The 24630-nt window shown below is 42.5% G+C and overlaps 1 protein-coding gene across 1 annotated transcript in view; it reads right to left on the reverse strand.

The window, feature by feature from the left end:
• SYK (spleen associated tyrosine kinase) overlaps window positions 1-17886 on the reverse strand; it is a 281314-nt gene extending 263428 nt beyond the window's left edge. The window contains exon 1 of the mRNA XM_086963566.1: window positions 17582-17886. The gene's annotated coding sequence lies outside the window, so the exon portion shown is untranslated. The remainder of the gene's footprint in view (window positions 1-17581) is intronic.
• Between the last annotated feature and the right edge of the window lie 6744 nt (window positions 17887-24630).

Raw genomic sequence — 24630 nt, forward strand, 5'->3', positions numbered from 1 at the left:
GCGTGTATTAGTGCTAAAGTAAGCCTGAAGCCAGATGATAGGTGGCAGTGATGGAATTAAATGCATTTGTGACTCATTTCTTCATAGTTTTTTTCTAGCTAAGAGTGGCTGGATCTGCATTCAAGGTTTGACAAGTGTTCTGAGACTGTCCTTTGCGAGAGTGGGTTAATGTGTCTGTTCTTTGAAGGGCCTAGATACTTATCTTGAGTGACAAATGTACTTAGCAGGTAGCACCAGGCGTATTGGAAGATGTGGATGTTTTCTTTGATGTTGGCAGGCTCTTGGTCTCGATAATAATTTGTTGTTTTGGAAACCTTAATAGTGGAAAATATATCATAATTTTTTATGAGAAGGAAAAGATTTCAGGTGTTTGTAGTTTTTGGTGTGGGACGTCCTTCAATTAGCTGCCACACATGATTTTTTTTTCTGATGGAATATAATTAGTTTGAAAAATCGCGAATGAAAACTTCATATGTAAATTGCAGACTGGGACTGTGCATTCAGCCAGGATTGGATGATCTATAGAATGCCCAAATCTTAGTAAAAATGAGAATGAAGATTTCATAATGATGAGCTTGGGTCGACGTGGCATTTACTAGCAGGCATAATTCAAATGTGTTTATACTAAAAGGGCCAACATGCGACTGTTCATGATAATGATGGAGCCTTTGGGGGCACCGGTAGGTGTTCTAAAAGTTAGGAATAGGGAAGGGCTCTGCTAGCAGGTCCACTGTTGATTGCACTGGGTGAATTGTATAGTATAGGGTAACTTCAGCATGATATAGTAGTGTTGCGGATTAACCTCTTCGCTGCTGATGACGAGCTCAGCTCGTCATCAGCCACGGTGGTCGTGTGCGGATGACGAGCTGAGCTCGTCATGTAACGCAGCTTTTTCAAATTTGCCGCACACAGCGGGATAAGCCGCCGCAGCGATGCAGTTAAAAGGAAGCTCCAGAGAGAATGCATGACTCACATGACTAGATGAAAAAAGTCTGTCTGGGTACATAATGGGGTCTGGTACATGAGCTAGCAGCAGATCAACAGAGTATATCAATGAAAAGAATTATGTTTAAAGTTCTGCAGATTTAATTCAAGGCATTGTAAAGTTGCTTGGCTATAGCGAGGTACAGGCAGCTAAGTTAGTTTGCAACAGTGAGGCAGGAAGTAAGAGGAGACGAGTACACGATATAGGAGGGCAACAGATGAGAACAGGCGTAGGAACAGGGGTAGGGGCAGGCGTAGAAGTAGTTGTGTAGATGAGATTAAACTAGTATCCAGAAATATCATGCAAAGCAGAAGGAAGATTAGGTTTGAGGAGGATAACAGAAAAGTATGATTAAGAGAGTAGAGGTAGGAGTGTGTTGGAGTCAAATTAAGAGTAAATAGCAGTAAGAATAAAGTAAATAAATGAATAGGTATGAGTATGTCTAGGTATAGGTCTAGAAGTAAAGGATCAAAAGAAATTTTGGGTATGGATGAATAAATGCTTCAAGCCGAACCAACAGCCAACTGTAGCATTCATCACACCACCTGCCTGGTAAACCTTCATCGAAACCCTCTATTTTGAGCTCCCACCCAGCACTGAAGAGGTGAGTGACAGTTGAAGGAAAAGAAATAGCGGCCCAAAGGAGCTAAAGCAACATAAGGGGGACAACGTGCCATCAGAACCTCCCGGAGGGGACACTCCCAACATATCAAGAGCCCAAGTACTATATGCCATCAAACGGATGCAAGCAGTTGGTGCACCTGGGTCAAACGGCATTCCAGTAAAGGTGTACAAAGGGGCAGCGCTAAAATGGGGTTCAATAATGACCAACCCCTGTTTCAGGAAGGCTGACTTAGAGGAGGCATCGCAGAGACATGGCGTGGGTCGCTGTTAGTCCCTATTTATAAAAATGGTTCCAGGTCAAGCCCAGAAAACTATCCGCTAATTGCCCTCCACAAGGTAGAGGGGAAGTGCTATGCTAGTATTTTATGCCAAGAACTGAAGCAGTGGGCAACCGAAAGAAATAAAATTGATCCCCTACTCTTATCAGGCTTCCAGAGGGTCTGCTACATGGATGATAACCTGATCTGCATATCTCACTTGATAGAGGACACATTAACAAAAAACAGTAAAGGCCCCATATCTTGGGTACATTGACTTCAAAACGGCATTTGATAGCATGCAGCGTGCTGGACTGTGGGAATACTAAATACCTGGGGTATCTCGTGAACCTTACTAAATGCAATTATTACCCTATATTCAGATACGCGGGTGAAAATAAGTCACCTCAAGCTGGGCTACTACCAATAAAATCAAAACCAACAAGGGTCTAAAAGAAGGCTGCATACAGGCTTCAAAACTTTTCAATTTGTATCTGGCGGACCTCCAAGAATGCCTATCACGAGAGAGAGCATTTCCACCAAAGCTCCTGGGAACTCCAATTCAATCCTTACAATATGGGGATGACACAATACTGTTAGACCAAATCATATGGGGACTACAGAGGCTCCTGACGGCCTTGACATTGTACTGTAAAGAAAATACGCTAATAATGAATGTAGCAAAATCGAAGGTGATGATAGTAACAAGACAAAGAGCCAAGAAAGGTTTCTGGAATATAGCAGGGAAACCCATTGAAGTAGTGTCCACCTACAAGTACCTTGGTGTCTGGTTGGACTACAGAGGTTGATTAGCTGCGCATATTACCACACATAAGGGGGCAGCGAACGCCCTTGCGGGAGCATTATGCAAAGTAAGAACATCAATGGGCACCCCAGACTTTGCCCCCCTTCTTAAGGTAATAGACTCACATTTTTTACCTACAGTGGCTCATTGGGCAATGGTCTTTAGAGATAAGTTGGCAGCCTCGCTGGGTAGAGCACAGTCGTCCTGTTACTGCAGAGTGTTATTGTTACCAAACTCCACATTGCACGCACAAATCCGCATGGAATTCAAGCTGACATCACAGCAGTGGCTGTTAATGCTGGAATGCCACACACAGCATTTTTGAGTCACTCTCAAGCAGGGCCTTTAATTACAGTGGTTCAGTTAAATTCAGCTACCATGAATAATGAGAAGCACATTTTTTAAATATACATTCTCTAGGATATCTCCCACAACAAGTCACAATAAAACACTCGGAGCTGTTTATAGTAGATGCATTTTTTACTCTGAGTTGACATGCCCACCATTCTGCTCCTTGGTCCCAGTGACTGCCTTGACATAGTTTATGAGTACATGTTTCATGTTAAGCAGGGTCAATTCGATCTAGGCAGGCAGCCTGTGAGCCCATTCGGGGGGAGGAGGCCTCAGCCTCCAAGAACCTAGTGGAAGAACAACCACCCAATTTACTGTGGTGTCTGCTGGTTTCTACCGACGAAGCTCATGACAACATGTTGCAAGCATTTTGGATGAAAAATCAATGCTGGGCAGGCCACGAAACTAAGGTGACATGCAAGCAATGTGCTTGTTTTTCAGGCTGCAGAATCTAGTGAAATTACCAGAAATTGCTTAATGGCCTTGAGTATTATATTAAAATCGAGGAAGAATGAGAGAGAAGCTCCTCATAAATCAATCAAGCAACAATCAGGATTTATAGAGCTCTGCTCACCGGTGAATGTTTCTAGGTGCTGAGGGGGTGGTGAAGAACTGCTGCTGAGGGCTATGCATCAAACAACTAGGTCTTGAGGCCCTTCCTGAACTCCTGTAGCGTCGAAGCTGTTCGGAGCTGGAGTAGGTGATTGTTCCAAGACTTAGCGGCTAGGTGGGAGAAAGCGCGGCCGCTGCTCCTGCTTCTGTTGATGCATGGTGTATGAGCCAGGGAGAGAGATGTAGAGTGCAGCTGTCAGGCAGGCTGGTGGAAGTTAACTCTGTAGTTTAGGTAGGCTGGACCCTTGTTGTGGAGGGCCTTGTAGGCATGGATGAGTAGTTTGAACTGGCATCATTTGTTGATGGGGAACCAGTGTAGTGCTTTGAGGTGGGGTGATATGGGATCGCCTTGGGAGGTCGAGGATGGGCCTTGCTGCTGCATTCTGAATGGTCTGGAGTTTGTTTAGAAGTTGTGTGGTGATCCCCATGTAGAGGGCATTGCTATTGTCCAGGCAGGTGGTAATGAGTGCCTGGGTGACGGAGCCAGGTCTGGTGGTGGTGGGTAGCCATTTGAATATTTTTTTCAACATGCTTAAAATGAGGAAACATGATGAAGACGTAGTGTTTATCTGCTTCTTCAGTATGATGCTTACGTTCCTTGCATGTTCTGTGGGTGTGGGACCAAGTTAGGTTGGCTACCAGAAGTAGTTCCTTGGGGAGGTATAGCACCTGAAGATGAGTACCTTAGTTTTGTCAATGTTGAGTTTGAGGCAGTTGTTCTGTATCCAGCTGGGGATGCTGGTCACCCTCCTGTAAAAGTTTGATTTGGTGGTGGTGGGGTCTGAGGACAAGGATAGGATGAGCTGAGTGTTGTCCACGTAAGCTATAATGGCCATCTAATGGGCTCTGACAAGGGTGGCCTGTCGGGCCATGTATAGGTTGAAAAGGGTGGGGCTGAGAGAAGACCCTTGGGTGATGTAGCAGATACTGTCCTTCAAACCCAAGAAGAAAGGTTGGAAGCGGATGCGCTGGGTTCTACCGGTGATCCTTTTCCTACCTCGCCGCCAAGACTTGGCCACCCTGCCCCTCCACCTCAGGCATTCCCTTTTGCAGAGCCGATTCAGGAAGGATCTCAAGACCTGGCTCTTCAACTGAACCTCCAGGCCCAGACGGATCAGCAGCCTCCTCAACCCTCAGCGCCTTGAGACCCTCACGGTTGAGTAGCTGCGCTTTACAAACCCCTGATTGATTGATTGATTGAACAATGCCGCACTCTCAATAAAGATATTGTTGGTCTAAAGGAAATAGGAAAATAGTGTACAATATATGTGTACACATTGGAGAACATGGCCATCAAAGACATGAATAACAGATAAAATAGGGTATCGGGGAAATGTCAATTGTAGGAGGAAATGGGAAAGTGAGGCAATTGGTGGAGATTAAGCGCATCAAATGCAACAAGACTCCATCCCTGCAAGTAAATGCAATATACAATGAGGATCAATTTCCCAATAATCTTCTAAACAACAGCTTTCTTTGGCCTGCAACGTAGGTCATAAACAGCTCGAGAGTTTCACTCAAATAATAATACTGACATATTAGAAGACCTTTATCTTAGCCCATTTTATGACTTCTTACTCATATTTTGTGATAGCCTACTTGCAAGCTAAGCAAGCCCGTATGTGGACAGTGACTTTGTTTTCATGTTGCAGGCAAGGAAATGTAGGAGTAGTGAGTATTCAAAATCTAACGAGTTCGATTTCTGAACTGAGAAAATAATAATATCTACTTACGGGGGTGGTCGGTGGAAACAACCTTCTCTAGCCCAGGGCACTCCAAACGTAGTCCTGGAGGGACGGATCCAAGACAAAATATTTGCATATCTCCATTGAGATAAATGTAGTTATCTTAAAAATCTGGCAAGGTTCCGGCCTTCCACGACCGACTTTGGAGAACCCTGTTCTAGCCTGTATGTTTCTGGGACAAGAATTTCTAGCAGAAGAAAGCAACCCAGCTACGTTAAAAGAAAGAGGCTTTGCAGAGCTCCTCTGTCTGTTCAGTATCATCTTTTGGGCATGATAATTTCTCATATAATACTATTCCCACTAACAGTCTGCCTATTGATTATGACCTAGGGTTACTAACAAAACCTACTATCTTATTAAATTCCAATTCTGACAACTTTGTTCCAGTAAAGAATCTTACAGCAACCTTTCATGAGTCTCTGATATGATTTCTAGAATGGAATCTCCCTACTAATTTTCTGTGTATTTCACTGTTTGAGAAACTCTCAATGTGCTGCATCTCTGACTGCTATTATTAGGTTTATTTGGGTTTGCGAGGAGCACTCTGTTATATTCAATTTTGTTATATTTATCCACTGGTGCCGTGATTAATAAGGATAGTCACTCCTTTGTTAGTTTGTCAGTTATGATGGGTATATCAGTCCATCTAATCACGCACTGTTCACTTGGTGCATCTCTGACTCCTACCTCGAACATTCCATCCCACAGCCAATTACTGCAACATTCCAAGACCATTAAAACTAATTTTTCTCATTTAACAGAAGAAAATAGACAAATATAAAATGTATTTGTGATAATGTTCAAAAGGTCCTAGTACATTCTCATTCATTTGCAAAGCGAAATTTTGCTCTCTATTATCTTGCCCGTCACCTAAAATAATAGTTTTTTTTCGCATTCTTTTACGTTCTCATTCACGTTGACCACTCTGTAGTTGTTCCATTGGATACGAACATCGAACAACACACACCACTTCCTGACCTTAACCGCACTACCTTGCTCTGGAAATGTCTGATTGCCAGCATAGAAAAACTTCAGCTTTTTTCAAACTTGCTGCATCTTCCAACAGGTGATTCACATATCTAAAACGATCAGGACCTTCACATTTTTTAACATAATAATTCTCCTTCTACCATCCTCGGCCTTCCAAATTCTCATTCAATAGGGAAAAAGCCCTACATGTATTCCTTCACTGGCATCACTCCCCACACCCTATTTCCAGTAACAATGTGCATAGTCTCATTCACCTGGCCCATAAACAACGCAATGTCATATAGCCTGTTTCCATTTCCATGCAGCCCTATCGCCCCAGGATAAAGCAACATGCACGTGGAAATTGTCTATCCAATTGTTTCCAGTGAATGTACATGTCCCATGTTATAGGCAGGAAATTTGGTAGCACCGCAAAAGACTGCATGGCTACAGTTTACAAGGTATTTATAAACACACATATTAGCTAAGTGCTGCATTTAAGAGAAAAATAAAACATCTGTCCCCCAATAATTAACATGCGCAGGCCTAAACTCCTTGTGACATCTTAGGCAAAATAAATGTACATCATTGAGCACCATAACCTGTCTCAAGCACCTCAATTTTTTAGCAACAGCATGCACATTGTTAAGTCTCATGGTCTCATGAAAGACAACTCTGAACAGCGCAGGCCTCCTGCCTCACAGGCCACTCCCCCCTTAGAGTTCATCATCAGTATACAGATACCAAGTAGTTCTTAATGACCAAGCATCCTTTCCTGAAGTGGCAAATGTTTTCTGCTTTACACACTGTTCGGCACCTCAAGTGCTAGAGTCTTTTTTGCCTGTTCCCTGAAGTCCAACACATGCAATGCTCGTCTCTCAGTCCAGTCCATTTATTTTTGCTCCATTGCGATTGTAGATCTCCTAGCCAAATGAACTTTAATCTCAAGACCAGCCCCAAGCAGGCCACTTTCTTTTCTAGGGCTGAAGTGGCCAATACACATACCATGAATGGGATAGATTGGCCATTTGGGGTAAGCTAGAAGAGATCACTCTTGCTCAGGCTGGTCAACTGGGTACCTCCACTCCTGGTCCAAAATCAGTTTTGCAATAGACTGAAATATTTCTAACTATGGAACCCACAGTAACTCAGTGTTCCCTGCATATCCGTAGTTGTCCTACATGCATAGCTTAAGCTACAACCACAAAATATCTGGTAGACCACATTTGTGGAGTTGCAATTTGTGCGATTCTTGAAACATATTGTAAATTCTCAAACTAAAATGTTTGGTCTTCGATCTTGACAACACACAACACTTGAGCAACCGCACTTTCAATGACCCCACTATTAGTGGTAATCTCTCTTCTGTAGAAATGATCATATTCCATGGTGACAACAGATATTTGTGAAGAGAAAACATTTTCCTATAAACAGCATGAATCCTTTTAACCTGGTGCTGCATTTGATGATAATGTAGAGTTGGGAGGGATTCAATCTGTTCAGGAGAATACAAACTTTTGTAGAGGAAGAATAGTGCTTCCTGTGATACGACTCATATTATGCAGCTGGTGTGAACAGTCAACTAAGTATTTGTGTGTAGTCATCTAGTCATTTTTCCTCAGGTAATGATCGAAATAACCTATGGAATACTAAGTATGGCTGACTAGGGGACTATGGCTATACAGCTGTTAATTGGTAATTTCTTGTGTATTAAAGATGAGAATTGATAGCCTAATATTCACTTATTAAGCATTGAGTTGTGATGACATTACTAAATATTTTTTAGGAGATTCATCTATTGTTTTCTAAGTACGGAATTAGATAATTTATCACTTCATGTATGTTTTGTTCATTATCAATAAAAGAGTGAATTAGATATTACAGTCCCTACAATAAGTCTTATCTTGAATCAATTTATGTTCAACTAGCAGCCTGTCCCGATGTTGTCCTGGTATGAATTGCTGCCGGCCAGTAGTTTATTGTTTTGTAGGATTTCGTTTTGATAGCATTTTTTATCTGTGACAGGCCTGTGAAACGCTCCAATTTACAGTGCACTGCTGAGGCACTTTAGAGTGCACGTTCAGTAGTGTGTGAACCCGAGTTTCCCTACTTTATTTTTCCTTGCAATATTATATAGCACAAACTCGACAAGATGGCATGAGCACAATTTACATTACAGAAGAACACATTCATTTGTGGTAGGTACGGGGAGACAAAGCAATTTGCCTCAAATCACAGGATGTTGAGCTGATGCCGAGATTCGAACGTAGCTCCCCAGCTCTAAAATTCGCAATTCTAGAACTTGTGGCGCGAGGTGTGTCTACAAGTGTATGTCGGTGCTGGCCATCAATGAGAGAGACCTGTCATTTTTCAAATGGGTGGTGAAAAAAATATGAGTATGTTGCTGGAGATGTGGGCCGCCGTGCCACCAATGTACTTACCGGGGGAGGGTAAACACCCATTATTCCGCAACTTCCTTTCTGCATACCAATACTCCGCATACTTTCATTACGAAAGTACCATGACTCCGCAATGCCATAATAACGCATGGCATTACATTTTATATGCTTTTACCACGCATACATTTACAACGAAATTAGTTGTAAATGCATGAATGGTAAAAGCATGTTTTTTTATGTTTGGATAAGGTAAGTATGGGTATAGGGGTATATGTTTTGGGGTACTGAGGTATATGTTTTGGGGTGTTTGGGTATTTTAAGGGTTCAGATATAGTTTTGGGTTATGGGGTACAGGGGTAGGTTTAGGGTTTAGGGATAGGTATGGGTTTGGGGTACAGGGGTATTTTTAGGGTTCAGGGGTAGCTTTGCGTTTTGAGGTACAGGGGTATTTATAGGGTTCAGGGCTAGGTTTGGGTTTTGGGGTACAGGGGTATTTTTAGGGCTTAAGGATAGGTTTGGGTTTTGGGGTACAGGGTATATTTATAGGGTTAAGATGGTTTAGTGTTTAAGGGTGTTGGGGTATTTTAAGGAGTACGGGTGGGTTATGATTATGGGGTGCAGGGGTATTTAAAGGGAGCAGGGTGGGATTAGCACACGATTTGAGACATGGCATAAAGGGCAGAACGTACCACACCCCCCCAGCATTTGTCAAGCCCCCAGCACACCCCTACAGCACAACGCAGACACGCCCACAAGGTACTACTTTGCTGGCATGGTTCTTTTACCTTTTAAATGTATATGGTGGGCGTCTGCATAGCCTATGTCCTTCTGCTGCAACTGCCCTTTCCAACGCTGTATTGGGTGTTGTGATTGGTTCTGTGGTTCCTGAGATTACCCGCCTCAAAGGTTTGGGCTCTCTCTTTATTATATTAGTATGGATTTTGAAGGCATTCTACGAACTTCTCTCCAAAAAAGAAACATTTTGTATTCTAAGAAATTTGTAAAGAGAATCTCTTCTGAAAAAGACACTGACAGATATTACCATCACTGTCCCTCTGCTGTGTTATGCTGGCACCAACCAGGTTGCCAACTAATTTAGCAGGGTTTGGTCCAAGTGTTTCAACTTAAGTTCTTCCTTCCTTTGAACACACGCCTGTCATCTCATTACTACAACCTTTCTGTGTTGGTCTATGTAGGAAATAGCGTTGTTGGTTGACTGGGGTGTGAGCCCTAGTCAAGCAGCACCCACAATCCTTGTCATGGTGAGAAACAAGCAAACCCCAAATTAACCTGGGATCACTCCCTTGGTAGCTTAGCACAAAGTAGTCAGGCTTAACTTAGAGGCAAGGTGTAAAGTAGTTGTGCAAAATTTCAAACAGTAAAACTGTGAAAACACACCACAAAAGGAGCCCACAAAAGATTTAGAAAACATAGAGTAATTTTTAATAAATAAAACAAGACACAAAGACCAAAATCCAATCAGTAGAACTGGAGATATCAAATTTTAAAGGGAAAATAGGGCCCCACCCCAAAAAAAAGCACAAAGTGGCAATTGGAAATATCTTGTTGCACTGGACAGGTACAATGTCACAAGAGCAGGCTGACCAAGATCAAGTGTGGGCTGCCTACATTGATCCAGTTAGGCCTACTGAACAGAGTACCCTAAATCCAGGTTGCAGAGCGTTGCATGGATCCGTGTCGAAGATGCGCCGTGCAGCCAAAGCGATGCATCAGGACTGAGATGCGATGAGGTTACGGTGCAAAGTCTTGTTATCTCTTTGTCAAGGATCTCATCAATGAGAAGTCCAGCAGCATCCGGGCTGTGGTGCACACCTGGCGATGCGTCAATTCCGAGGAGCTGCAAGGTTGCCATGTGGGGTCTGTCACTGCCGTTGAGGCTGCCATCGACGTGAGATGTGAGGACCTAGACTGTGGATATGCCACACCGCCAGACAATGTGTAGGTTCCAGGGAGTTCGGTGGCCAACTTCCAAGGTTCCTGGGCTGGGGTGGAACCACTTGGCAGGGTAGACTCACAGATGGCGGAGTCCAGGTAAAGGTGCAAGATAGTTGGGAGTCTGTTATGTCCCTGAGGCTTCAGATCAGGAGGCCCACCAAATAGAGGTACCAACCCAAAGGAGATAGAGAAAGCACCCGTGGGCGGAACCTTTGCATCTTGTTTGTATTTCTTTAATTTTCCCTTAGGAGAGTGTCTGTCACATATGAATGAGACTACCATAAAGAAAAATGTGTTCTACTGGTAGGTCTACATTGTAATCATTAAAAAACAAATCTAATTTTTTTTCACTGGTGGGATCTTTTGAACCACTGTTGCAGTAGTGTTTTCTTTTGGTCCTGATGAAAGCCTGTTGAGGCTGAAACATGTTGACCAGTTAACATCTTCAACTGATAGTAAATTTTTCCATACTATCATCACTCTGCTTTTAATCATGCCGGTATGATGGTCACCCTCAATAAAGTTGTTCTTTGTCATAATAACAGGCATTTTTAATTTCTTCAATTTCTGAGCACTGCAACCTTTTACTTTCTTCCCTCAGCCCTTCAACACTTCCTGTTGGCTGTCCGTCTCACTGGTGGATCCTTGTACTAGTATCCTTTGAAAACATTCATTTAAGGATCTAGTGGATACCAGTTTACATCTTTAAAAACCCAGATGATGAGGTTCCGCCCACGGGTGGGCTGATGGGTACTCTTACTTGTGCTTTCTCTATCTCCTTTGGGTTGGTTCCTTTACCTCTTGATGTTACACTACTTTTGAGTGTGTAGTTTCTGCCACAGTATCTTCTGAGACTCTTTGCACCCCCTTTAGTGTTTTTTGATTGTTTAGTTGGGGGACAGGGTGCAAGTTGGTCTATAAATTGAGTTTCCCCTCAGACCCTCTTCATACTTTTGTATTTGTTGGCCCACCAACTAGCCCTTAGGGACATTCTGGGTTTTGGGGTTCAAGAGATGCAAGTCCAGTTCTTGTCATTCAGGCCAGAGGTCAATAGACAGCAGGTCAGCACAGCAAAGCAGGAGTCTAGCACAGCAGCAGTCTATCAGAGTGGCAGTCTTTCAGCAGCACAGCAGTCCTTCTTCCTAGCAGAGTATCACCAGGTTCAGAAATGCACTTTAGTGATATGTCTGAGGTCCTTCTTTTATACACAGTTATGCCTTTGAAGTGAAGAGAAGCTTCTAAAGGCGTGCCTTTGAAGCACACAGATGATTTGCCTTGCCTGCCCTGGCTCCAGACTAACTACAGGAGGTATGCACCCCTTTGTGTGGGGACAGGATCAGCCTATTCAGGTGTAAGTGAGGCTGGGCCCAGCTCCTCCCTCTCATCCTTCCAATAATGGCCCTCTCAATAACATCTAAGCTCCCATTGTGTGTGGCTGTCTAGGAGAAGTACACAAAGCCCAAATGCCAAATAGACCCAGTCAGATGACCAGAGACAGGCTGCAGATACTAAATGACTTACGCAAGCAAACGCCAACTTTTTAAAAGTGGAATTTCAGAATTGTAATTTAAAATCCAATTTCACCATAAATTAGCTTTTTAAATTAGGATTCCAGAGACATCAAACTTGAGCCATATATATATATAGAGCGCACACTCGGCAAGATTAAACCATTCGGTTTATTTTCACAAGGCATGAACTCAAGATGGTGCTGTAGGATTTGAAAAGAATGCTGTTAATTGTGACAAGAGCGGGTGTTACTATTTCTGATACGGACTACTAAGCCCCGCATGCATCAATCACACCAAACGAAGCCCAACAAAGGCGTGGCATGCTTTACGATATAATTGAACAGAACCTCCTGCACGAGTCATTTTCCAGCGACCTCTGAAGATAGGCGGAAGCCTTGAAACGCGTCAGGTCTAAGTAATGCAACCAGCGGACACCATTGTGAGTTCATGCCTTGTGAAAATAAACCGAATGGTTCAATCTTGCTGAGTGTGAGCTTCATAGCTTGGGCAATTTGGGTTAATATATATATATATATATATATATATATATATATATATATATATATATATATATATATATATATATATATATACACCAAGTTTGGTGGAAATCCATTCAGCCGTTCAGGCTAAAAGTGAGTCCAACCGCCCTATGGAAATTAACATGGGGAAAACACGTTTTGGGACCCCCCCCTTTATCTCAGCCCCCGCTTGACGAATCCCCCCCAAACTTTCAGGGAAGGAGCGGAGCGCAGATTCGTCAACCGGCGCCAAAGTTATTCCCAATAGAATGATGCAGATTCCCTATGGAAAACAATCCTAACTATAACTACCTACTGGCAACCGCCAGTAGGTAATATATATATATATATATATATATATATTATATATATATATATATTACCTACTGGCGATTGCCAGTAGGTAGTTATAGTTAGGATTGTTTTCCATAGGGAATCTGCAACATTCTATTGGGAATAACTTTGGCGCCGGTCGGATCCCCCCCAAACTTTCAGGGAAGGAGCGGAGCGCAGATTCGTCAATCGGCACACATTTGCAAAATATGATTAACACATGAGAATTGGGTTAATGCGTAAATGTATCTACCAAATTGATGCATAATTGATCCATAGAATTCTTGTTCAAAAATAATTTGAGATGACATGGGCTCTCTTGTTTGAGTCAATGTGACTATGTATACCCATTCAAACAGGGCGGACACATGTATATTTTGCCATGCCATGTGTTTGTGGTGGTTAAAGCAAGGTCTTCCTTAGCCAAAACCTATGAACCACGTTTAATCTCGGTATCGTTTATTATGTAATGCTTTAATTGCATCAATACGATCTGTTTTCAATTATTCTTATACTTTTACAGAGGACCCATGTAAATAACGCAATTTACAAATGGCCGACACATTTTCAATGTTTAAAATGTACTCCCTTTGTGTTTACTAAATGTGGTGATCATACTGCTTGTATTTAAAACTGTTCCTGATTTGACACAGTTTAAATGTGTGACCAAGGCACTTTCGTGCTGAAACGCGTAGTTTTACCTTGGAAATAAATGCCCACTAGCTGTACTTTCTCTGAGTGCGTGTATTGCTTATCGTGGCATAAACTTTTGAATTATTGACATTACTCGGCGGCGGGGTTGGCCGAGTGGAACACGCCACCTGACTACGGGAACCGGATCCCGGAGACTAACCCTCTTGCCAAGTGATTTGATATATAAATATATATATATTTATATATATATAGATATATATATCTTTCAATTTCGAAATTACACTTATAAAATGTAATAAGGTAATCCCAATGCTATCCTATCAGAGATATAGTCCTTGCAGTACTTACAAACAAATGTAAGAGTTTTTTTCAGTAAAAGGACATGTTTCACTTAAAAGTACATGCCCTGCTCTTTAAATATCATGCACCCTGCCCTCATTGTTGTCCAGGGCCTCCCCTAGGGATGACTTAAAAGTATTAAAAACGAGGATTAAAGCCTGGGAAAGGATTATTTTGCCAGGCCGACCTGGCAGTTTAAACTACACATACACGCTCTGCAATGGTAGGCCTGAGACATGTTTAATGGGCTACTTAAGTGGATTGCTCAGACAGTGCTGCAGGCCCACTAGTAGCATTGAATATACAGGCCATAGGCACTTATAGTACAACTTTATTAGGGTCTTATAAGTAAATGAAATAGACCAAGAGGGTATGAGCCAATATTACAATGTTTAGAGGAGAATGTACAGGTGCTTTAGCACTGGTTAGCAGTGCGAAAGTGATCAGAGTCCTAAGGCCAGCAAAAACAAGGTCAGACAAAATGGAGGAGTAAGGTCAAAAGTTGGGGCGAAGACCACCCTAAAACAGACAGGCTTACCAGTCTAGAAAAGCATACTGACAAGGAAGAGGAAGTATGACACCTCTGGTAACTGATCAAGGGACTTTCCTTTGAAAAACAGACAATGATTCACATACAGTTCTCAGAACAAACAGAAACCTCCTCTTATGTACAGTACGTGTATTGACAATGACATTTGTAAGTATTAATGTTATTCCTGTAAGGTTTTTGTGCAGCGACGGCTCGTGGAGGGAGTTACGGTGGGGCAGGAGGGTGGGGAGGGGGAGGGGCAGGGCGGAGGTTGCTAAAAACCGGCATATGGATAATTGCAGGTAAGTAAACAATTTAATTAATAAAACGAATTTCGTAGTGCGCCTTGCATCGCAAAATGCAATGCAGTGCGAGCTACGAAATTCGTTTTATTAATTAAATTGTTTACTTACCTGCAATTATCCATATGCCGGTTTTTAGCAACCTCCGCCCTGCCCCTCCCCCTCCCCGCCCTCCTGCCCCACCGTAACTCCCTCCACGAGCCGTCGCTGTTTTTGTGTCTTTTGAAATTAAGTGAAATAGCTTATATTACTTTTTTACGAAGTTTGGGGGATCTGGGAGGCATGGTGTCTCAATTGCCTCCTGTCTCTGACTCAAAGAAATCTTCTCCTTAAAATGGGGATAATGTATTTGTTTTAATATTGTACTTGTTGAAAGCAAATATGTTCAGGGAATAATGTAAATTTTTAATGAAAAAAGGGTGACTTGGGCAGAAGCTGATATAGCTATACTATATGTAATAATGTTTCCAAGCCCGTTACTTAAAAATTAGAATTGATGCTAAGACTCTTGGGAATTACAACCAGTTGGCCACAAAATAAAATATTTCAGTTATATTGCCGATGGCATGTCATTGACTTTTTAATCACACACCTTATACATTTGGTATTGCCTTTTGCCTCTACGGCAATAATTAAAATAATCAGCATTTGTCCCAACTGTGCCTCTTTTATTTATTTTTTCGAAAATTCTATTAAGTATAATGAACTTTTGTATCAATAGGCAAAGCGAGGACAAAATGCCCACAGAACAGCAAAACCAGCATCAACACTGGCAACTGCTCTGGCTTCATTGAACTAATTAATGCAAACAAACATGCATAAATGCGTCAAGACTATGTGTGTCGCACCGTTGTTCAAAATGCATTTTTCTGTGTATCCTATGTCTTTGCCCTCTTTTTCATTCCCCGTTCCTGTCGTGCAGCATAGCACCACCACCACCACAAGAGTGGAGAATAAAAACTGCAGCACCGTGATCTTCCACAGTCTGCACTTTGTTTATTTTTTATGTAAAAATGCAAAAAACGCCCCAACTGCACTTTCGAATAATGTATTAGCTCAATGCAGATCTTATTTATTATAATAACACCTTCCAGTATCAGATAACATATTATGCCAGTGCTCCATGAGCAGGTCCCTGAAGCAGACCTGCACCATGCAATGTGATATGTAAACACTGACTGCAGTTGTGTGCTCCTGCAAGTGCTGCTGCTCCTCAGAATATGTCAATCTCACTCAGCACTCTTGGCAGTCTCATAGCAGCTAGATTATGATCGGGGTAGAACTCCAAAGAGGGTGGTGCAGTCCCACTATTGGGAGGGAGATGTAACACTGACATTGAGGTACAAATTACTACGCACCCAGTGGGATCATCCGCCCCATCCTTTTATCTGCAAAGCTCCACAGGGTGCTATTAATGTGCACCTCCCGCTGAATTGTGTACATGTACACAGGAAGAATATCGCCCCAGTGCATTGTCTGGATATGCCTAAGGCATTTAAAATCTCGCTAATTTGCATGGAGAACACAAGGGAGACCCATGAATCAATAGGGACCAAGGGCAATCTGTATATATAAAGTTTCAGGTGCTTTAGTGTTCTGTTCTAGAAATAGTAACCCTATTGTGCACATTGCTGATTGTCACATTATGTTCTTTGCATGCTTTTCGCTGTGATTTTAACACTTATGAAGGATAACCCCAGCAGACTTTATCTTCTATATTTTACTGTTAAAATTATGAAATAAAAAAGATCGTTATATGCCCTATTGGATGCATCCTGGATATTATTGTTTCTCTATAGTATTGGTTCGTACTCAATTACTTAGGGACCTTTGTTCCTCACAAATACAGTGTCCTGCAGCAGGTTTTGCATCATTGTAGAGTCTTGCAGTCTATTCTAGCCTGTATGGCTTTTGATAAAAACTGCCATAATTCTGTTAAATGCTGATGTTAAGAAATCCATAGACGTCTATGACTGAAATATTTAGGACAGTGGCTCCAATTAACCAGAAGATACCAATTGCTTTGCTGTAACATCCGCAACGGACTGTGTTGTATTTCTCATGAACTTCACATCCGATATGGAGTACACAACGTAACATAAAATCTGACCGCAGTCTACTCTCGGGGGAATTCCTATCCTCATTATACACAGATAATGGCAGCCTTTTTTTTTTACTTTGTCCCAAATGTTGTTGATTTTATATTGGTTGAAACAAAGCTTTTTATGATTTCAAAGACAGCATAATGGCTTGCCTTTCAAATACCCCGGCTCTAACTCTTCTGAAAACTCAAGGCCTGTGTCATCTATTAAGTGCATCTCGCAGTACAGATACTCATTACCGGGCGAAGAACAATAAACAGCGGCGCACATTCCACTTGAGGAAAAAAGGTATAAACGTAGACAGGCATTGCTTCCTAGCAGCAGTTAGAACTCGTCTTTGCTCTGTAAATTTCTAAAAAAATATCAGCTATTGAGATCATACATAAACACACACGGACAACAATTCCATTTCACAGAAATTAAGCACTTAAAAAGAGGTCCTTACTCTGGACAAGAGCACTATTTTGTTTATAAAGAGGAAAGCGAGAACAGGCCGGGAGTAAGCGAAGAGACAATTTGCATCGGATGCACTTCAGTTAGGCAGTTAGAAATTAAATAAGTAAAACGGGTAATGTTTTATACCATACCTCCCCTCTCAGAATAAATTGTCGGCTTCCGATAATCCAGAGAGGTGACGAGTGAGTCGCAGAAGTCAAAGCCTCGCTGTGTGCCACACCCAGCACCAGACCCCTCAAATCCAGAATCCAAAAAAATAAGGCACACGGCAGAAAGGTCAGCTAAAGAAGTCCAAATCCCCAGAAGACATTTAAAAAATAGTGCCAGTGGAACAAGCAGGCCGCCATGTACTGTACTACAAGCTGCCAAAAAAGGGGAACAGGTTGCTCGCTTCCTCAGTTTCGTAGAAGTCGTGGTTATATTTTTTCAACGGCTCGCACTATCAGGACACACGTCTTCCTTTTTACTCAGCGCTGGCACTTTTTTTATCTCCTCTTTTGCATACTCAGTTTGAACAGCACGCAGTGTGTGATCGGGGTGTTGGGAAATAATGCAAAGCCGTCTGCTTTCGGGAGGATTACTGGAATTCTTTTGAAATACTGTAGAAGTGGGTGGTGTTTGTATTTCGTTAGCCTCTAAAGTGCGCTAGGTCTTGGTTAAGCTTCAGAAACGGAGCCCTGTTTTTGGATGGTTGGGGTAGTGTGCACTTACACCTTCATTACTTTTTTTACCATCAAAGATATCCACACCAAATGTGCCTCTTTTTTTTCCAGCATGCTGGGGTTCCTAAAAGTATGGCGTGTTTGCAGACTCCGCTGGAAGGAACAGGGAAAATAAGCAAAATATAGCTACATTTTGTTTAATGTGGCGAAAATGGATTATAGTGATGTGCAAAAAAAGCATAATTTTTTTAGGGGAAATTGTATCAATTAAAGGTTTGCTGTGCTAGGATCACCATATTCCCTGGATTCAGGAACAAGCAGAGTTGTATCAAAACTTTTATTTTACTATAGTATTTGTATTTTTCTAAGAGGTAGTCAAAGTATTCCTAATTTTGTGGTTTCAAGCTACTTCCACTTTGGGGTGGAAACGTGTGAAACCAGTACGTAAACCCAGAAAGCAATACACATCTGAAATGCAGACCGAATTCTGAATTCAGCAAGTGATCATTTGTGTGGATCTGGCAAAGTTTTAAATGTTTTTTTAAAATCTGTTGACAAAAATATTGAGAACGAGTAAGAAAAAACTGCCATTTGTGCCATTTACATCTGTAATTTTTTTGTCACGATGGCCAATTTACAAATGCGATATACCGTTATGCCCAAAAGACCCTTCTAGTTGCAGGCTTATATAGAGTGTATTGGTTCTTCAAAAACACACAATACCCAGAGTCAACCACTGAGTTGCACCTTGCAATGATTTTACATCGTGTGCAGAAACAAACAGTGATTCATATTGTAAAATGAAAGGAGTTAAAGATGGGTATTTTGGGAAATCAGATTGTTGGTTGGGGGAGGGGTGAAACCCTACTGCAGCAACAGCCACAATTGTTGTCACGGTAAACCACAAAAAGTCACTAAAATAACCTGTGCTTAGACCTCTGGTAGCTTGGCACAAATACATCCAGGCTAAATTTTGAGGCAATGTGTAAAGTATTTACAAAGCACTTAAACAGTAATACAGTGAAAACGCAACACAAGGAAAAAAACACATTATTTCAGAAGAATAGAGCAAAATGTAATAAATAGTTTGGCACCAAAAATCCAATCAATAGAACCAGAAATCTGCAGTTTCAAACATTTTAGGTAAGTATAGCACCTAAACAGATAAAGTACCACCTGCAGGTATCTGCTAGTTGTTCTAGACTGGGGAAAGACACATATTCAGGCCAACTGCAATGGAGCGTGGGTCAATATTAGGGACCAGGTTTGTCCAGCTGAAAAAGTTATCTTCTCAAAGTCCGGCGCTAAGAGTCAAGTTCACATTGAAGGAGGCAACAAGGAGTAAACAGAGCATCGCAGATGGTTGTTGCTGTAGTGTGAAGAGTAGGCAGGGTGTCGCAGACAGACGTCGCTTTAGCGTGAAGATACAGCTGGGCGTTGTGACTGGTCATTGCTGGAACTTCACATTGGCAGTCACCCCAGGCAATCGATGCTGTAGTGCGAAGTGCAGATCTCATGTTGCCAGAGGTCGCTGGCTGTTCCTGTAGTGTAGAGAGAAGACTTGGGTTCACTGGAGCTTCGCGTTAGCAGTCATTGGTGCAAATGAGCCTGTGCACTGTCGTGAAGAGCCCAAAACCTCTGAATTCCTCTTTGGACTTCAGAGGAGTGCACTCTGATGCCAACCAAGGGCCCATGACCTGGGGAGGCGCCATGAGGAATCAGGGACTCACTCTTGCAGAGGCCAGCAGGGCTTCGGCAGGTCCAGTTACAGCAGGTCAGCTGGGCAAATGCAGGGAAAACGGACCTATGGAGCTTGTTATGTCATTGTAGTACTGAGGTCAGTCAGCTGACCCTTGGAGAAACTTCAGGTAGCCTGCGATGAAGGAAGCAGATCCAGTCTTCCTTCTCAGACAGTAGGGCAGACTTCAGGCAGCAGGGCAGTGCTTCTTCTGTAGTACCCACAGGCCAGGAGTGCACTAAGGAGTTGGTCTGAAGGCCCACTTTTTATACATGGTGCCAGCTTTGAAGTGGAAGAACCTCTTGACTTCTCTTCACATCGGGTTCTGGAATATTCTTACTCCTCCGTCCAGGTCCCAGGATGTCTGAAGTCATAAAAGGCTAGCGTGAAGTTCTTTGTGAGGCAGCTCTTTCGAAGTGCACGTATGGTATGTGACAGCTCCGACCTTCCCAACAGGCCAGGATGGCCCATCCTGCCAACACCCAGTCCCCCTTTATGATACTCACAAAACAGGCGAATGGAGAGGCAACAAGAAAATGTGTTAAATGTGATGTATCAAATTGATAAATTGAGACACATGTCCTTCATGAATGTGAAAAAAGTCAAAATTCTAATCGGTTTCTCTTGAAACGATGATAAAACAGCCAAGAAACTCAAAGTACGATGATCAATGAAACAGCACGAAACAGCCAACGCGTTTCGCCCGATATGGGCTTCCTCAGGGCAGAACAAATGCAGGTTGATTACAGTCTCATTGGAAAAAGCCACAGCTGATATGATAAGTCAGCAGCAAAGATTAGTTGAAGCACAACTAATATGCAACAATCGTAGAAGAAGAGAAAACGGAAGACGCTTCGATCCGAATGCCAATTCATGCACTAGGGTGGAATAGACACTAGAGTATCTGTAGCAATCTTTATTTTCTTTCACCCATCGATATGTAGAAGTGAGTACTCTGATAAGCACTGCACATTGATAGATCCTCAATTAAGGAGTCGTCAACATTCCGTTGGAGAAGAGTCCCAGACGTAGCAACCTCCTACAAACAAATTTCGCGCCAACGTTGTTGAAACCCACCAAAACAAGGCTTTTCTGAAAACTAGACATATTAGGGTTTGGGGTGCATAAACATTTGCCCATGGGCCACTCCACTTACAAAAAAATCTGAGATGTACAGTGAAGTGCTAGGTGATCACATCCCACTGTGATCGCCTGGTGCTTCGTAAGGAAAGAGTGGCCTCTCTGGAAAGTTCAATTTCTCGAAATTGCAAAATGTGATGCAGCGCGCGCTTCAAAATTCATTTAATTAATTAAATTGTTTACTTACCTTCAATTATCCATATTCCGGTTTTTAGCACCCCCCAACCTGCCCATTCCCGACCCGCCTTTCAGCCCCACCGCAACTCCCTCCACGGGCCGCGGCTGGTTACCGAGCACCATCAGCTCGGTTTTGTCACCATTGAACTTTCAATGGGATAAGTTCATCCAGTTGGTGACTTACTTAAGACAGGAGTAAAGATCTGTGAATGACTGCTCAGCCTGATTCAGTGCTACAACCAGCTGGGTGTCATCAGCGTATGTAACTATATGTACACCGAAGGGGGATACAATATCCGCCAGCGGGGCCATATATACATTGAAAAGAGTGGGACTCATGGACGAGCCCTGAGGGACTCCACACTGCAAAGGGGGGGATTTGGATAAGGTGTCATCTTCAAATACCTGAAAGTGTCTATTTTCCAGGAACAATTTAAGCCATGAGAGGGCTGTTCCTGACATTCCCACATTCTTGAGGCAGTAAACCAGGGTACAGTGGTTCACCATGTCAAAGGCTGCACTTAGGTCGAGGAAGATTATGGCGGAGGACCCTCTCTGGTCAAGGATCTTTCTTGATGTTTCCACCACCACTAACAGGGCTTTTTTGGTGCCTTGGTGGGGCCGGAAACCTGTTTGTGAGGAGTGGAGATGGTTATGGAGTTCAAGGAACGCAGAAAGTAGGTTGTTGACGTGTTTTTCCACCAGTTTGCTAATGCTAGGGAGAAGCGAAATGGGGCGGTAATTGGCCAGTTCGGCCGGATCCAGATGAGGTTTTTTAGCAGTGCTTTGACCATTGCTTTTTTCCATTCAGGAGGGACTGTTCCCGATATTAGTGAAACATTGATGAGATGGATGATGGGGGGGGGGGGAGGATAATTGTTGCTAGTACCCGTTTAAGAATGTTGAGTGGTGAAGGGTCAAGTTGAAACCCGCTCTTAACAGAGGATAAAATGGGTAGGAGAGATTCCTGGGTGAGAGGGGCAAAAGTATCCAGGAGGGGCTTATTCTCCTGCTGGTCCAGGTCTCTAAGTTTAGGTGTGGACGTGGTGTGTCTGGGGGGAAAAATGCTTCAGGTATTTTGAACTTTGGTAGAGAAAAAATCTGCTAGTTCATTGCAGCGCCGTCACTAGAGTTCTGGTGCTACCAGGGGATCAGGAAGTTTGAGTAGTTTTTTGATAATGAGGAACGAGTCTCTGGAGGAATTGGCTGACAGAGAGATCTTTTGCTCATAGTATGAGGCCTGGGCTGTTTTTATTTCAGCCTTATAAGTTGCCATGGCTGTCCTATAATCTACTTTCTTAACGGATGCAAAATCTTTCCTCCATATCGGCTCTAGTTTTTTTGCGTGTTGTTTCAGGGGGCAAAGCTTGGGAATGAACCATTCGTGTTTATTTGGTCCATTTTTCTTCCAGATAGGTTTTGTTGGGAGCACCGTGTTTAAAGAGTTCTCGATCCAGGTGGAAACGTTTCTGTAGGCTACGACTGGGTTGGCATCGGTGATGGGTATGGTGTTATCTAATACAAGAAACCAGTCTTCCACAGAGAGTTTGGACCAGGGGCGTATTTTAATGAGTAAAATGTTTACATATCTACTTTAGTGGGTGGCAAAAGGAGATTTACAGGCCACTAGTAGCATTTGATTTACAGGCCTTGGGTGCAAGTAGTGCCAAATACCAAGGATGTATTAGTAGACAGAATGTGCCAATAAGGTACGTGACAATTTTACCAAGCTTAAAGGGGAAAGCACAAGCACTTTAACACTTGTTAGCTGGATTATAGTGTGCAGAGTTCTATGGCCAACAAAAATTGATTCAGAAAATGAAGGAACACATCTGGTGAGATTCCATGCACAAATGGTCATTTCCAACATGAGTCATACTATATCCAGGGCGAGGGTACCAGAGCACACACCAACAGACCTACTTCTTTGTCAGTGTTTCCAACTTTTTCTCAATCCAATGGGGTCTCTAGTTGGCAGAGGTAGGTACCTTTGTCCAAGTAGGGGCCCTTCTTCCTAGTCAGGGTAAGGGGATGCACTGCTAAAATAACCCCTGCTCACCCCCTTGGTAGTTTGGCAAAAGCAGACAGGCAGTGTGTAAAGGATGTGTGCACGCATACAGTAATACAGTGAAAACACTACAAATAGACGCCAACCCCGTTTAGAAAAATAAGTAATCTGGTATATTTATATGCTAGATGATTTACCTATTTGTCTTGATTTACATGTCTCTCTGATTAGAATGTTGCATCCCTATGATGCTTTAGATGGTTCTATGATGTCAGGCCTGTGGCTTCAGTGAGCAGTTGGTCCAGCTGTGTCTGGCATGAAGAGTTCAGGTCTTTCTTGGAAGAATAAACCTACTTGAAGAATATAATTGGATTACATCTTTTATTTATCACAACAAATTTGGCGACGAGGATGGTTGTGGGCATTCTAAAGAAGACTCTCGGATCTTACTGCCATCTCTTGGTGAGAAGTTGAAGTGTAGATAAAAAATGGATGTCAGCACTGCAATAGTAATTCCACCAGTGTTCTTGATGTCTCCAGGTGAACCAAATGTGGAATGGGAGGATTGGATAGACTGCTTCGAGAACTATTTAGTGGCATTAGATGGCACTGAATTCCCTGCTGCAAGAAAGAAAGCATTACTTTTGGGGAATTTAAGGAAAGAAGGACAACATATTTTTAAGTATCTGCCTGAGGGAGAGGATTTGGATGATGTATATAAAGAAGCTGTTATGAAGCTAGAAAAAAGGTTTGCGAAACATGTGAATGTGGTTATGCGACGACATAAGTTCTACACTCAGCCCCAGAGACAAAATGAAAGTATTGACAAATTTGTTGCCAGATTGAGGGAACTATCAGCTAAGTGTAAATTTGGCACAATGCAGGAAGAAATGATTCGTGATCAATTGATCGTCCAATGCCACTGCAAAAAAACTCAGGAAAGGTTGTGGGCCTCGAGTGACCCATCATTGAAAGAGGCTATAACTATTGCAAAAGTAGTTGAAGAGTCAGAAAAATGCATGAAGGAGATGAGAATAAGTTCAAGCAGCAATAAAGAAGTTTCAATTGTGGAGGAAAATGGGGAAAGTGTATGTGCCATAAAAAATAAGACGCAGAGTAACTACAATAATAGGAATAAGTTCCAAAGGAATGTTAACAGAATGTTTGGAAAAATGGAGAGAAGCATTGTTTAAGATGTGGGAGCACATACCACTTGGTGGACTCAAAACAATGTTATGCAGTTGGTAAAGACTGTTTGAAGTGTGGCAAAAGAGGACACTTGGCACGCATGTGCAGACAACAGTGTGAGAAAGTGGGATGTGTGAGCGTTTTAACACCCAACTATAGAGTTGTGGTTGTTGATGGTGATGTGGATGTAATGGAGATTGGTGGGATTGAAAGGAGAAGAACAAGGCCTGAGGCAAGCTTTGAGATAAATGGGAAAATAGTTTCATT

The sequence above is a fragment of the Lissotriton vulgaris genome, chromosome 3_1, assembly GCF_964263255.1.
Source record: "Lissotriton vulgaris chromosome 3_1, aLisVul1.2, whole genome shotgun sequence".
In the NCBI taxonomy this organism is placed as follows: Eukaryota; Metazoa; Chordata; class Amphibia; order Caudata; family Salamandridae; genus Lissotriton; species Lissotriton vulgaris.